The 12224-nt window shown below is 35.1% G+C and overlaps 1 pseudogene; it reads left to right on the forward strand.

The window, feature by feature from the left end:
* The first annotated feature begins 5199 nt into the window (after positions 1-5199).
* On the forward strand, positions 5200-5646 carry LOC101703505 (nuclear nucleic acid-binding protein C1D pseudogene; annotated as a pseudogene).
* The last annotated feature ends 6578 nt before the right edge of the window (positions 5647-12224 follow it).

The following is a 12224-nucleotide window of genomic DNA, read 5'->3' on the forward strand; positions in this document are numbered from 1 at the left end:
TATACTTACATTCATCTTTTACATGAACTTCAGAGCAAACTTTTTTCTAATTAAGAAATGGAAAAGTAAAAGAACCATATAAACATAAAAATATTCTTTTTAAAATGTTGGAACTACAGAACGTAGTTAGATTAAGACAAAATTAATCTTTACAGGATTGTATTCCAAACAGAATACAACTTTTTACATATTCAAATCTTTTAAAAATTATTTTTCAGAAATTTCATATTTAATTACTTGTTCTGTATACTATACCTAAATATTAGCTTTATTGTTGGATCTTTTTTCTTTTCTTTTTTATTAAGTAGAATTATATGAATTTGTAGGTTAAAAAAAGGAGGAATTTTGAAAATTTCATATAGTTCAAAATAACAACAGGTTATACTGTTGTAATGAAAATATTTTTGCTTATTAATTTGTGATCATCTAATTCTTAGGCAAGAAAAGAGATTCTTGTACTCTTCTGATAGATTTATTTACTAATACACAGAATTTTGTGTAATAGAGAGGTTATTCTCTAGTGCCTTATTTCCTGTTGTATTTATCAAGTTTTGTTTTGACTTGGGAGAAAATTTGAATATCTATTCTATCAAATTGTTTAACTATCATTGAACATTTTGCTATTTGCTTCTTGCACCTAAGAAAAGTTATCTTTGAAAGTAGGGTTGATACTCATTTTCTTTTCTTGAGATTTTTCTTTATTATAACTTGTTTTCTATTTGCCCATGATAATTTGTAAGTTTCAATTTTCTATTTTAGATCAGTTCAATTTTAGAAATGTCTGTTCTATGAGAAATCCATCTGTTCATTTAGGTTAGCACAGATATATACCAGATATACTTATTTGATTATTTTACAATCCTCACATTTGTAGTTATTTATCCATACATCTAATATTTTTATTTATTTGTTTGTTTGTTTGTTTATTTATTTTTGATTAAGAAGTAAATCATAGTGCAGAGTTAAAGCCAAAAACTTAGTGGCCCAAAAAGGAATAAGTAACAACTTGGAGAAACAGAATCTTGGCAATTTGAAGTGTTCTTGGACAATGTACTCCTAAAGATCAAAAGATAATGGATTCTAGGTGAACTTACCTAAGATTTCACAGGCACAAGGATCCCCACAATTGAATGAAGGGTGAGAAGCTGAGAACTATAGAAATGGACAATAAGTAGAACACATGTAAAAATAGAACTCTGACCTGCAATCAGCTTAGGACACCAACTCATTGTGTAGCTATAGAGAGCTGGCATGCTATCTATAAGACAGACTTGTAGGAAGCTGATAGCTGTCTCTAGTTATTAGCACAGGAAGCCAAACAATAACCTCTACAGCAATCAACTCCAAATGTACAGGACTTGATTGATAACTAACAGCTTTCTTAATTTTTGTTCACATTTCTAACTTAAAGTCAATCAGACAAAGCCAGATATATACCCATCACCAATAACACAGAATGTCCTGCTTTCAGTTAGTTGGCCTGCAGTTTCCCCATGCCAACAACTTCTAATCAGAGAGCACCTGAAGCCTTTCTCTCTTTTTTTTACCCACTGTAAAGCTTCCTTACTCTCTGCTTGCCTTTGAATGTTTTCCAAACAGAAGTGATGGTTCCTGACTCCCTTACTATAGCAAGCTCTGAAAAAATAGCCTTTGCTTGTTCTCATTTGGGTGGTCTCCATTTGGTTCCAAAAGTGTTGTTTTTGTGCACACGTATCTGTGTTTACCATTACACTGGGAGCTAGAAAACTGGGCTTTGTATCCTTTATCTTCTTTTATTATATCTCTCTGCACCTAACCTAGCATCTTTCACGTTAGAAGGGCAATCGAATATTTACTAAATAAAATCTTTTCTAGGAATTTGATTTGCTTATATTTCCTGGTGCTATATAAAAATATCTCCTTTGCAGAGTTTAATAAATTATGTTGTGAGGGCATTGCCCCTGACTCATAGTAGCAGAGATGATAATGATGATTATAATTATAATGATGACAATAAATTAGAATAGTATTAGTAACATGTGAGGCTTGATTTTAGTGTATTAAACAGCCACATGAAATGAGCACTATGATGATTCCTGTTTTACATAAAAGAACACTAGGTACCAAATCTTTAACTTGCCCAAGGCCAGAAAAATTAAAAAGTAATGACATAATGGAGCTATGATTTAATTTGAGGAATTTAGGTCTAGAATCTATGCTCTTAATTGCTAAACTATACTATCTGTCAATTGCAAGGACAGATTTAATTTGCTCACTTTGGTTCTGGGTAATAAGGATCACTCCGGAGGACACAAAAGGGAATAAAATAGCATCCTTGCTCATTAAAATACAGCATTCTGAAAGATGCTTCTCTGGGAAGAAGTGAAGGAAGTCAGGAATTCACTGGGCAGAGAATGTAGGAAAATGGATTTTTGTGATGCGTAGTTATTTCCCCCAGAGATGAGGCTTGTAGAGGAAGTGGAAAACAAGAAAATTCCTTGGAGAGGAGAGAGAGAGAGAGAGGCAGAGGTTGTACCCTGGAGTTTATCATTCAGAAGCTTGGATTTTACCCAAATCTCATTTTAAAAAAGATATGGAGGTATTTTAACTATGTAGAGGCAGTATGCATTTATATTATCAGAATTAAGTATGTATATATTCCCTTCATAATGACTGAAACCTCTTTTCTTTACAAAGCAGTTTAATTAACCAAAGAAGAGTTTTTGAGAGGACACAAAGTATCCCTGGGTGGAAGGATAGATTAGGAATGGATTCTAAATACATTACATTCATTTAATCTCACAGAAGCCCTTGCAGGAGGTGGTGGGAGATAAGAAGCTGAGGCAAATGGTTCAGAAGAGGTGAAATAGGATAGCAACTCAAATCAGCATCACAGCAAGCTGCTGGAGCCCCTCATTCTAATTTTGAATGAATCACTTTAACTGCTTTGGTTTCTTGTTACCATAAATGTAAAATAAGGCAGTGTTTGTTACCCTTCCATCTTTAGGATTCTGTAATCCCAGTCAAAGAAATAATTAAAGTTTGGTGGAATACTTCACCTCCTTAAATGAAGACAGTACTAACAATCTCTGTGTAGAGAGGGCTGAAGTTCTGTCATCCCTAAAAGTGACCCAAGGGAATGGGTTATTGCTTTCCAAATACAATAAAAAGGCCATGAAACAAAACTGTTTGAAACTCTACCAATATAAACAGAATGCTTCTTCCCTATTAAAGCATTAAAACAATTCTATAAAAAGTAGAAAATTCCTTGCAACCTCAACTGCCAAATCTGTTCCTGAGTTCCAAGAAGTCTGCAGCTCCCAGTTAACAGTCTGGTTTCAAAGATGCTCTGGGTGAAGAAAAAAAAATATCCCTGTGCTTTGGCCTGGGCCAAAGAATGTCAACACTCCTTTTGGCTTGGACTTTCATGTCTGCTGCAGCCATCTCTAAACAATGGCCTCTCAGGCTGAGCAATACAGAATAAGGAAAGTATCAGCACTAGGTAAGGAAGGATTTCTGCATCACATAATGCTACACAATGGGTGGTTCTATTAGAAAAATCCCAAATTTCAAAATCGTCCTTTTAAAAATTATATCTCCCACTATGTGGTTTAACATACTATAAAGTTAGCTATGCTTATTTAAGGAAAGTTAAAATGCATCTATAAAAAATTTAGAGCTAACAAATTATCCCTCGAAAAACAAGAGGTATCACAATGCCAGATTTCAAGTTATATTACAAAGCTATAGGGAAAAAAACAGCATGGTATTGGCACAAAACAAACATGCAGATCAGTGGAACAAAACAGAAGATGCAGAAACAACCCATCACATTTAGCATACATTGGAAGTAAGTCTCTTTAACAATTGGTCCTGTGAAAACTGGATACACACATGCATAACCAAACTACAGTCAAAATGGATCAAGGACCTAAATGTTAAAACAGAAGCACTTAATCTGCTGAAAGATAAAATAGGTAAAACTCTTGAAGACAAAACACAGATAAGGGCTTTCTAAACAGAACATCAGTTGCACAAGTTATCACATCAAGAATCAAAAAAGGGATTATATCAAATTAAAATGCTACTGTACAGCAAAAGAAACAACCAACAGAGTAAAGACACAACAGAGTGAGGAAAAAATGATTGCCAGCTACTGCTCTGACAGAGGAGAAGTATCTAGACAAAATAAAGAACTAAAATATTTGACTCTCCCAAATAAGAGATTCAATCAAAAAATGGACAACTCATGCCCACATAAACAGGCAGAAGAAGAACAAATGGAAAATAAATACATGAAAAAATGTTCAATATCTGACCAGCAGGGAAATGCAGATTAAAACAGCACTGAGATTTCAACTTACTGCAGAAAGAATGGCTATCATCAAGGAAGCAAATAACAAATGCTGGCAAGGCTATAGGGAAAAAGAAATTCTCTTACATTGTTGGTGGGAATGTAAACTAGTACAACATTTATGGAAATCAGTAGAGAGATTCCTCAAACAACTGAAATTAGAAACTCCATTTGACCCAGCTATTCTCCTTCTTAGGTATTTTCAAACATTATACTACAGTGATACATGCATGCTCATGTTTATAGCAATACAGCTCACAATAGCTAAATCTCAGAAGTAGGCTATATGTGCATTGACAGAGGAATAAAAGAAAATGTAGTATTTATACACAGTGAAGTAATATTCTGCCATAAGGAAGAATGAATTTGCATCATTTGTAGGAAAATGGAAGAACCTTGAGGTCATAATATTAAGTGAAATAAATCTGGCACACAAGCCTAAATATCACATAGTTATATGAGAAACTCAAAGTATAAATAATTTAAAGAGAAAAATAAAGATAAATAATAGGTAGCAGGGAGTTAGAACTTTTGCAAATGGAAAGGGAATCTAGAGATGAAGGAGGAAAGGAAGGGGGAGGAAGGGAATAAAAAGAATTAAGATATTTTATGTACATGTACAAATGGCCCATGATGAATGTACAGCAAATATGCACTAATTAAAAATTATTCCCAGTACCACACTAGTTCCATTTTTATTGGTATACTTTCCTCAGTTTTTACAATAATGAATGCATTCTGTTTGCTTTTTTATATAGCTCCAACAATATGATCACAACAATTTATATCCTACTAAAACTAGCTCTTATTTTAAGTGTAATTATTGAGATTTTTATTAAAATCCATTAACTAGGGAGTCAGGAATCGAAGGTCTAGAGTTGGTCATAATGGCAGGTGATGAAATTAATGAAGACTATCAAGTCGAAATTCATGAGTATTTGTCAACATTTGAGAATTCTATAGGTGCTGTGGATGAGATGCTGAGGGCCATGATGTCTGTTTCAAGAAATGATTTGTTGCAAAAGTTGGACCCTCTTGAACAAGCTAAAGTGGATTTAGTTTCTGCATACTCATTAACTTCAATGTTTTGGGTTTATTTGACAACTCATGGAGTCAGTCCTAAAGAACATCCTGTAAAGCAGGAATTGGAAAGAATCAAAGTATACATGAACAGAGTCAAGGAAATAACAGACAAGAAAAAGGCTGGCAAGCTGGACCCAGGTGCAGCTTCAAGGTTTGTGAAAAGTGCTCTCGGGCAACTAAAACCTAAACATGCAGCAAAAGTTGCCAATAAAGGAAAAATTGAAAATTAACTTTTAGTTTTGATGTACACATACTCAAAAAGTACATCATTTTTATTCTTTTCACAATATAGATGATTATGAGGCAATGAGAGGTTTAAACTTATTCTTTTTTAATTCATATTTAAATTTATACATTAAATTTATAATGGTAAGTATTTCCCCCACCAGAAATATTGACTTGTCTTTATTGATTTTCCTATAAAAACATAAGGTTTTTAACATTGTGATTTATATTTTTAGTATACCATCTCTTTGGACAAGATACTCATTTCTCTATACAGATCAGTCTTGTAAGTACCATTTTATAAGCAACTATGAAATCATTTTTCTGTGTAGTTAATCCATCATGTTTCCATTGTTGCATGAATTATTGTTTTTTTGGTATTCAAAGTGTAACATTAAAACTTTAAGATTGTACTTTAATTCTTGGTATATTGTCTCAGTGTCATATTTAAAATAAAATATATTCTTATCAACTTTATGTGGGAAATAAGGTTGTATATTGATGGCTGAATTTTGGGCTGATGATTGTACCTTCTTAATAAAGGCTCTAGATGTTGTGTAAAACAAAAATTCATTATTTCCTGAAAAATAAATCTATGCAACTGTCTACAGAAAGCAGTTATAAAATATTAACGTATTATATTTTAAAACATCATGTTGTGTATAAGTATATATAATTTCATCTGTTGGTTTAAAAATATTATAAAAGAACATAGTCAATACTGTCCAGCATATTCCAAACAAAATTATGTTTTCCTACAGTGAAATACCATCATATAAGTATTATGTTTCTTTATGGAAATCAACTTTAGTGCAAAAATGGTAAATGACTTCAGCTGTATTATTAGCAAACTAAGAAATTAAGTAGAGAAAATGTTAAAAGTTTGATAAAAATAAAAATTGAATATGGATAGAAGTTTGTGCCAGCAAGAGACACAAATATGCATAAATACCTATCTATTGTGAAATGACTTGCTTCTATCCTTAAAATAGCTGATAGAGAAAAAGTATAACTAACAAGAAGAGATATATAGACAGTGCAAAAATTAAGAAGACTTAATAAGAGTAAGAAAGGTACTGGATAGTGAATAGAAATATATTATGTATTGGGCCGGGGATTTAGCTCAGTGGTTCCAGCGCCTGTCTTGCAAGCGTAAGGTCCCGAGTTCGATCCCCAGTACCAAAAAAAAAAAAAAAAAGAAATATATTATGTGTCCAAAATGTATAAAATGTTAAAGAATAAACATTGACTTTTAACTATTTCTCTCTCAAAATATCAGAGATTAAAAAAAATCAAATAATTTCAAGAATAAAGCAAATCAGAATCCTGTAATGTAACACAAATTAAGTGGCTATTTAGAATATATTTTGGCAAAATTATATACACTGGTTATACATATTTAAAAAAATGAAATAAAATCTTAATAATTCATTGCATACATAATTATACAATCATGTAAATAATTATTTTGCCAATTGTTGAGATAAATGAACCTTAATTAAATGATGAATATTTTTGGACTATTTTATTTGGGAAATAGAGATGTGGATGGTAGGAATGAATTAACTTAGAGCCAATTAATAGTGAGGAAAAGTTTAGGCTACTTCCTATTTGCATGTTTTTGGGTAATTTAATCCCTGTCTCATTTTTCCCATCTGTAAGTGGGAATAATAATACCTGTCTTATAATACTGTAATAACCTTTGAAGACAATGAGTCATTTAAAGGGCATGACACAGTGCTGACAGAGAGGCCCAGGAATCATCCATTGTACAACATGAAGTAACTGTGAGGATCAGATTTAAAATTCATATTTTCTTCCCTCCTGGTTGATGTTATTTAAGATGAGAACATCAAAACTGGAGGCTCATCTGAAAAAGGCAAGACCTCAAGATTAAAAAGACAATGGGTAGATTTACATACTTCCCTAATGGATGAATGGAAGCTTGAGATTATACTGTAAGTAGTACCACACTTTTGGTATTTCCCATAGAAATAAACCACTAATTCCCTAGGGGTGGACCATCCTCTCTCACCCACTAAGACTAAGACTACTAAAACTAAAGACAAAACTAAGGCTATAGATTATCGACCAAGGTTAATGATGTCATCCATGTGCCTTTGGTACATAACCTGCTTCCCTACTGGATCAATATTAGCTAAGCAGCTGTACTTATAATCTTATTGGTTGATTATAGTCTGACCCACATTGTACCCACCTCTTGATTTTGCCCTATGAAACATTCTCAGAGAAATGACCTTGGAAGCAAACCACTTGGGACCTCTCCTGTTTCTCAGGAACTATTCCTATTCTCCATTTCCATTCTCCAATTAACCTTTCCTACTCTTAACCTCCTTAGTCCTTTAGAAATCATTATTTGATTTCAGGGGACATGAACTCAACATATCTGGCATCTAGCAAAGGTTGTAAGTTTTATCTCTCCTGTATCATCTTGGAGGTCCCACTGAGATCTTGGAAAGGAGGTATGAGTTTGCTTTTATTTCATAACGCCCCTAAATATTTTAACTGGATTCAGGATTGTGACTCATTTAGGTAATCAAAATTGTCGATCTTCTTGTTAGCTGCTTATTCCTTGTCTTTCTGTTAAAATGGTGATAGATTTGAGTTGAGAGCCTAAGGAGGTTATGATGTTTCTCTGCTTCTTTGATGGGATATTTTATTTTTGCAGGCAGGGCCATGTATTTCTGTTTTCATTTGCTGCATTTACTTATTAGTTACTGAATTGAATTGTATTTTTTGCTTGACTTGTTTGAAGGTTATGAGACGGTTTGTTTTATTTTAGACAGCAGAGCTGAGGCAAGGTAACATTGGAGCTCCCCTAGTGGACTTTGAAACTTTAACTGAAGTGTGAATTTGTAAAATGCTGTGGATGGTGTCCTTAAATCTGGGAGGACAGGATTCACTGGAACATTCTGGCCTGATCCCCCCTCTATGCTCAAAAAAGGGAATGTCGAGCCTGTTCTGCCTCAGTTTCCTTCTGGTCTGATAGTCCACTGGTAAGGAGGCAATCTTAGCTCCTGAGAGTTCCCTGCTCTTGCCTTTCCAGACTGATGTTGATGACTCATGGGCAGATTGCCTCATCAACTCACCATGAGCATGTGAGGAGACTTTCTTTTATTGATTTCTGTTCTAATCTTTTCCTGTCACTTTGTACTCTCCTTTTTTTGGAGGCATGTTTCTGCTGAAGATCAGAGAGAGAGAGACCCCGAAAAGGTTTTAGTCCCAATCTGTCTCAGACTTTCTCTCCTATCCAGCAACTAAAAACTCTCAAGTTGAGCCCATAGAAAATGAGTGTTTATTTATATAAAAAATGATGACAGGAAATGATTTTAGATAGGAAATACCTACCTCATTTCTGGGGCAGATGAGACTTTGGAATCTCACTTGTCCAGGAGGACATACATAAGGATGAAGTCCCAGCCCTTGTCCTGAGTGCAGTTTCCTGTCCAGCAGGTGTGGGAAACTGGACCTGGGACCCAGTGGAAAGAACTGACTTCTAGGTGACACCAGAGGGAGCTATTACCATAAAAACAACACAAGTCTTTAATCTCATTCAAAACCAAAGGGCATAAGCTCATCTGCTTGATAACATGGCTTCCCTTTTTGGGTGGCTAGGGTCATGTCCCAAGCTTGCAGAACAAATAGATAATTGGGTGATGTTTGACAATATCCATGGGACTTGGTGAAGTCTATGGATTTGAACCAAAAAGAAGCCCAATGGTTTACTTTTCCCTCTTGTTCTCTCACTCTCTCACACTCTCAGAAAGGCCTCAAGCTCCTGGCTCTCTCTCCCCTCCTAGGTCTGGTTCTTATAATTTATGTAGGTAGAGGAGGAAATAATTTGGCGTATGCACTTTTGCTAATGTAAAGTTTGTGGTTGATGGGCAATGTAGACTTTAACTTGTGAGTTTCATAAGTATATTGCAGATATAAAGACATAGAAATCTTTAGAGTAGATTTTGAGTAAAACCTAGCTGTGTCTTGTTGCTAAGAAAGACTGTTTAGGTGGTTGAGTAGACAGCACAAAATGCCTCAGGGACTTCTTAGCCATAGGGCTCAAGAGCAAGATTTTTCTGGGCCTTACTTGCCTCTCTCTATTCCCAGAGGTAATAGATCTCTTTTGCAGCCTAGGATTTTAGAACATCTCAATTCAGAGTCTTAAAATTCCCAATGATGAATATGATCAAAATGTATACCTAAAGTGTACCAATAATTTTATGAAAAAATTAGAAAATAAGCCCTAAACAATATCATTGGAACTCTTCCAATTTTCCCCTTGATTTTCTCTCTCAATCTCTTTCAAAAGCTTAAAAAGCAGCTATTCAGGTTCTTTGATTATTGGTTTAATTTTCTTCTTGACAAAGCAGGTGGAATCAATCATAGCTTTTGTCTCTGGAGGCATTTTTGCCAAGGATTTGAGACCTACCCTGGGAAAGTTCTTGATCTTGATTGCCTTTCTGTCCTTGAGATGGTTAGGATTTAGTTCTTGTGCCATACTTAGAGTCACTCTTCTATCCCTTCTCCACTCCTCAGCCCCTGGAAATAATGTAATTTACAGCAGTTTTTCTCCAAGGTAATTCTCGTCTCTGTGGCTGCTGGGTTCCAGGACCAAGTTTCCAGAATGGTGAATTTCCCCTTCCTCACACTTTCCAGAGTGAAGCTGACTTCGTTTCACTTATCTCAGGGATATATTCAAAACAAACTGGTCAAGACTTAATCCTCAAAATCTCAAAGAATAAATATCAATGTTTTAAAGCAAATTTATCAGCCTTTTTGCCCTGAGACAGAACTGTAAATTAACTCCTTTCACTCCCTCCTCCCCTCAAGAATGCTGCACTACAGGGCAGACTGAGTGGCTTTTATAGTATAGATAAGTTCATTGATAGAACAAAAACATTCCTAGGGACGCTTATGAGTTTTTTAACAGTTTTAAACAGAAATAGGTATTAAAGGATAGCCACTGCCCCAGTCTCCAGAGGACTGCCACTGTCATAATTTCTCTCAAGAATATCTTGCCAGGCCGGTCAACATTCTCAGAGATATGTTAACTGAGGTTCTGAAAAAGGAAATCCTATAGTGAAGTATGGTCCAAGGGTCCCAGTATCATGAGGAAGGGGGCCAGTTGCATCCTAAGAACAGCTAACCTGGTTCTGCCCACTTCTTCACATCTCCAGTTTGCCACCACTGCCATTGGGTAGGGTTAAGTTTAAGGGATGCTTTAGATTGGGCATAGAGCAAGAGAAATAGATAGAGACATCCTCTTTCCCCTTGTTTCCTTTAAAAATGAGAAGAAACTGTCTTGGGTAGACATCTGTAGCAGGGCAGATTGAAGCCTACACAGGCCTTTTTCTCCCACTGTTTGGAACACATACTTAACCCCAAAGAGTATCACCTAGTCTCTTCCTACACCCAAATCTAGTCTCAGCATCTCCCTGGGAAGAATTAAAAATTACCTTTATTTGTCTTTCCCTTTAGCGGGGAAGAGTTACATGTGTCTATCAAAACAGCAGTTTTGGCTATCAGTCATGGCAATCAAATAACCATAGCTATCAAAACAATTAGAAGGCTGTATAGTTGGCTATTCCAATCAGATAAACTGTCGGCTTGGGGTCTTTTTAAAAAAATGTCTTTGCTTTCAGAAGAATAAAAGGTTTTTTCCTTCTTACTGGGGAGCCCTGATGAAGCCCCAGATCACTGATTAGGTATGTGATGCAGACTGAAGGTAAAGATAAACAGTAAAGGAAATGAGACCCAGGAGGTCAGAGTTCTAGTGAGCAAAGACCCTGAACCTCTGGACTTGCCAGTATTTATTGAACACAAAGCAGCAAGAGAGTGTATGGTCAAGTATGTGAGGTAATAATCAGAAGTGCTGAGGTGAGTGAGGCCTAACAAGAGCAGAACAAAGCGTTCTTGCAAGAAGTGAATCTTAGATTAATGGGAACTTGTTCTTTCCCTAGATTAATATTAATTTTTATGAAAGATGAGCAAGAATCATGGGGTCTTCAGCTGCAGATGCTATCGGCTAATACAGGCAGCATGGTGTCATTGACCTGGGTTAGTCTCAGTTGTGGCCAGTGGCACATAGAGTTCTCTTTCTGTGTGCCAGCTGCAGCCATTAAGCTGTGCACTTAACCAGCTCTGAATTATAAGTATAAGCCAATTGTGATAAGCCAATTTAAGATAATCAAAGCCTGCTCAACACCATCTTAAGGTGGTCTCCTTCACTTCCAACTCTTATTACAAGATATCTCTGTTAATTAATAACCTATAGGAAAAGTTCTGACTAGTCTATTTATAGCTACAAACCTAAAAACTGTAAAAAAATTATTGTAGTTCAACTTGGCCAAATACAACTGACTTAATTACTCTAATTTAAATGTAATCATCTTGTATATATTTGACCATCTGTTCAATGTGTCTTAATGACTGGTTAAAACACCTGCAGCTGCTTTGTTTTAAGAAAAATATGTTTTTGAGCTCAACAATTTCTTTTTATTTATTTATTTTTGACACTTTTTGAGATTTCCATGGAAAAACATTTGTATAGGTTTTTAGGGTACCC

The sequence above is a fragment of the Heterocephalus glaber genome, unplaced genomic scaffold (assembly GCF_053883595.1).
Source record: "Heterocephalus glaber isolate CG9 unplaced genomic scaffold, H.glaber_assembly_v1.0 deba00001463, whole genome shotgun sequence".
NCBI classification, from domain to species: Eukaryota; Metazoa; Chordata; class Mammalia; order Rodentia; family Bathyergidae; genus Heterocephalus; species Heterocephalus glaber.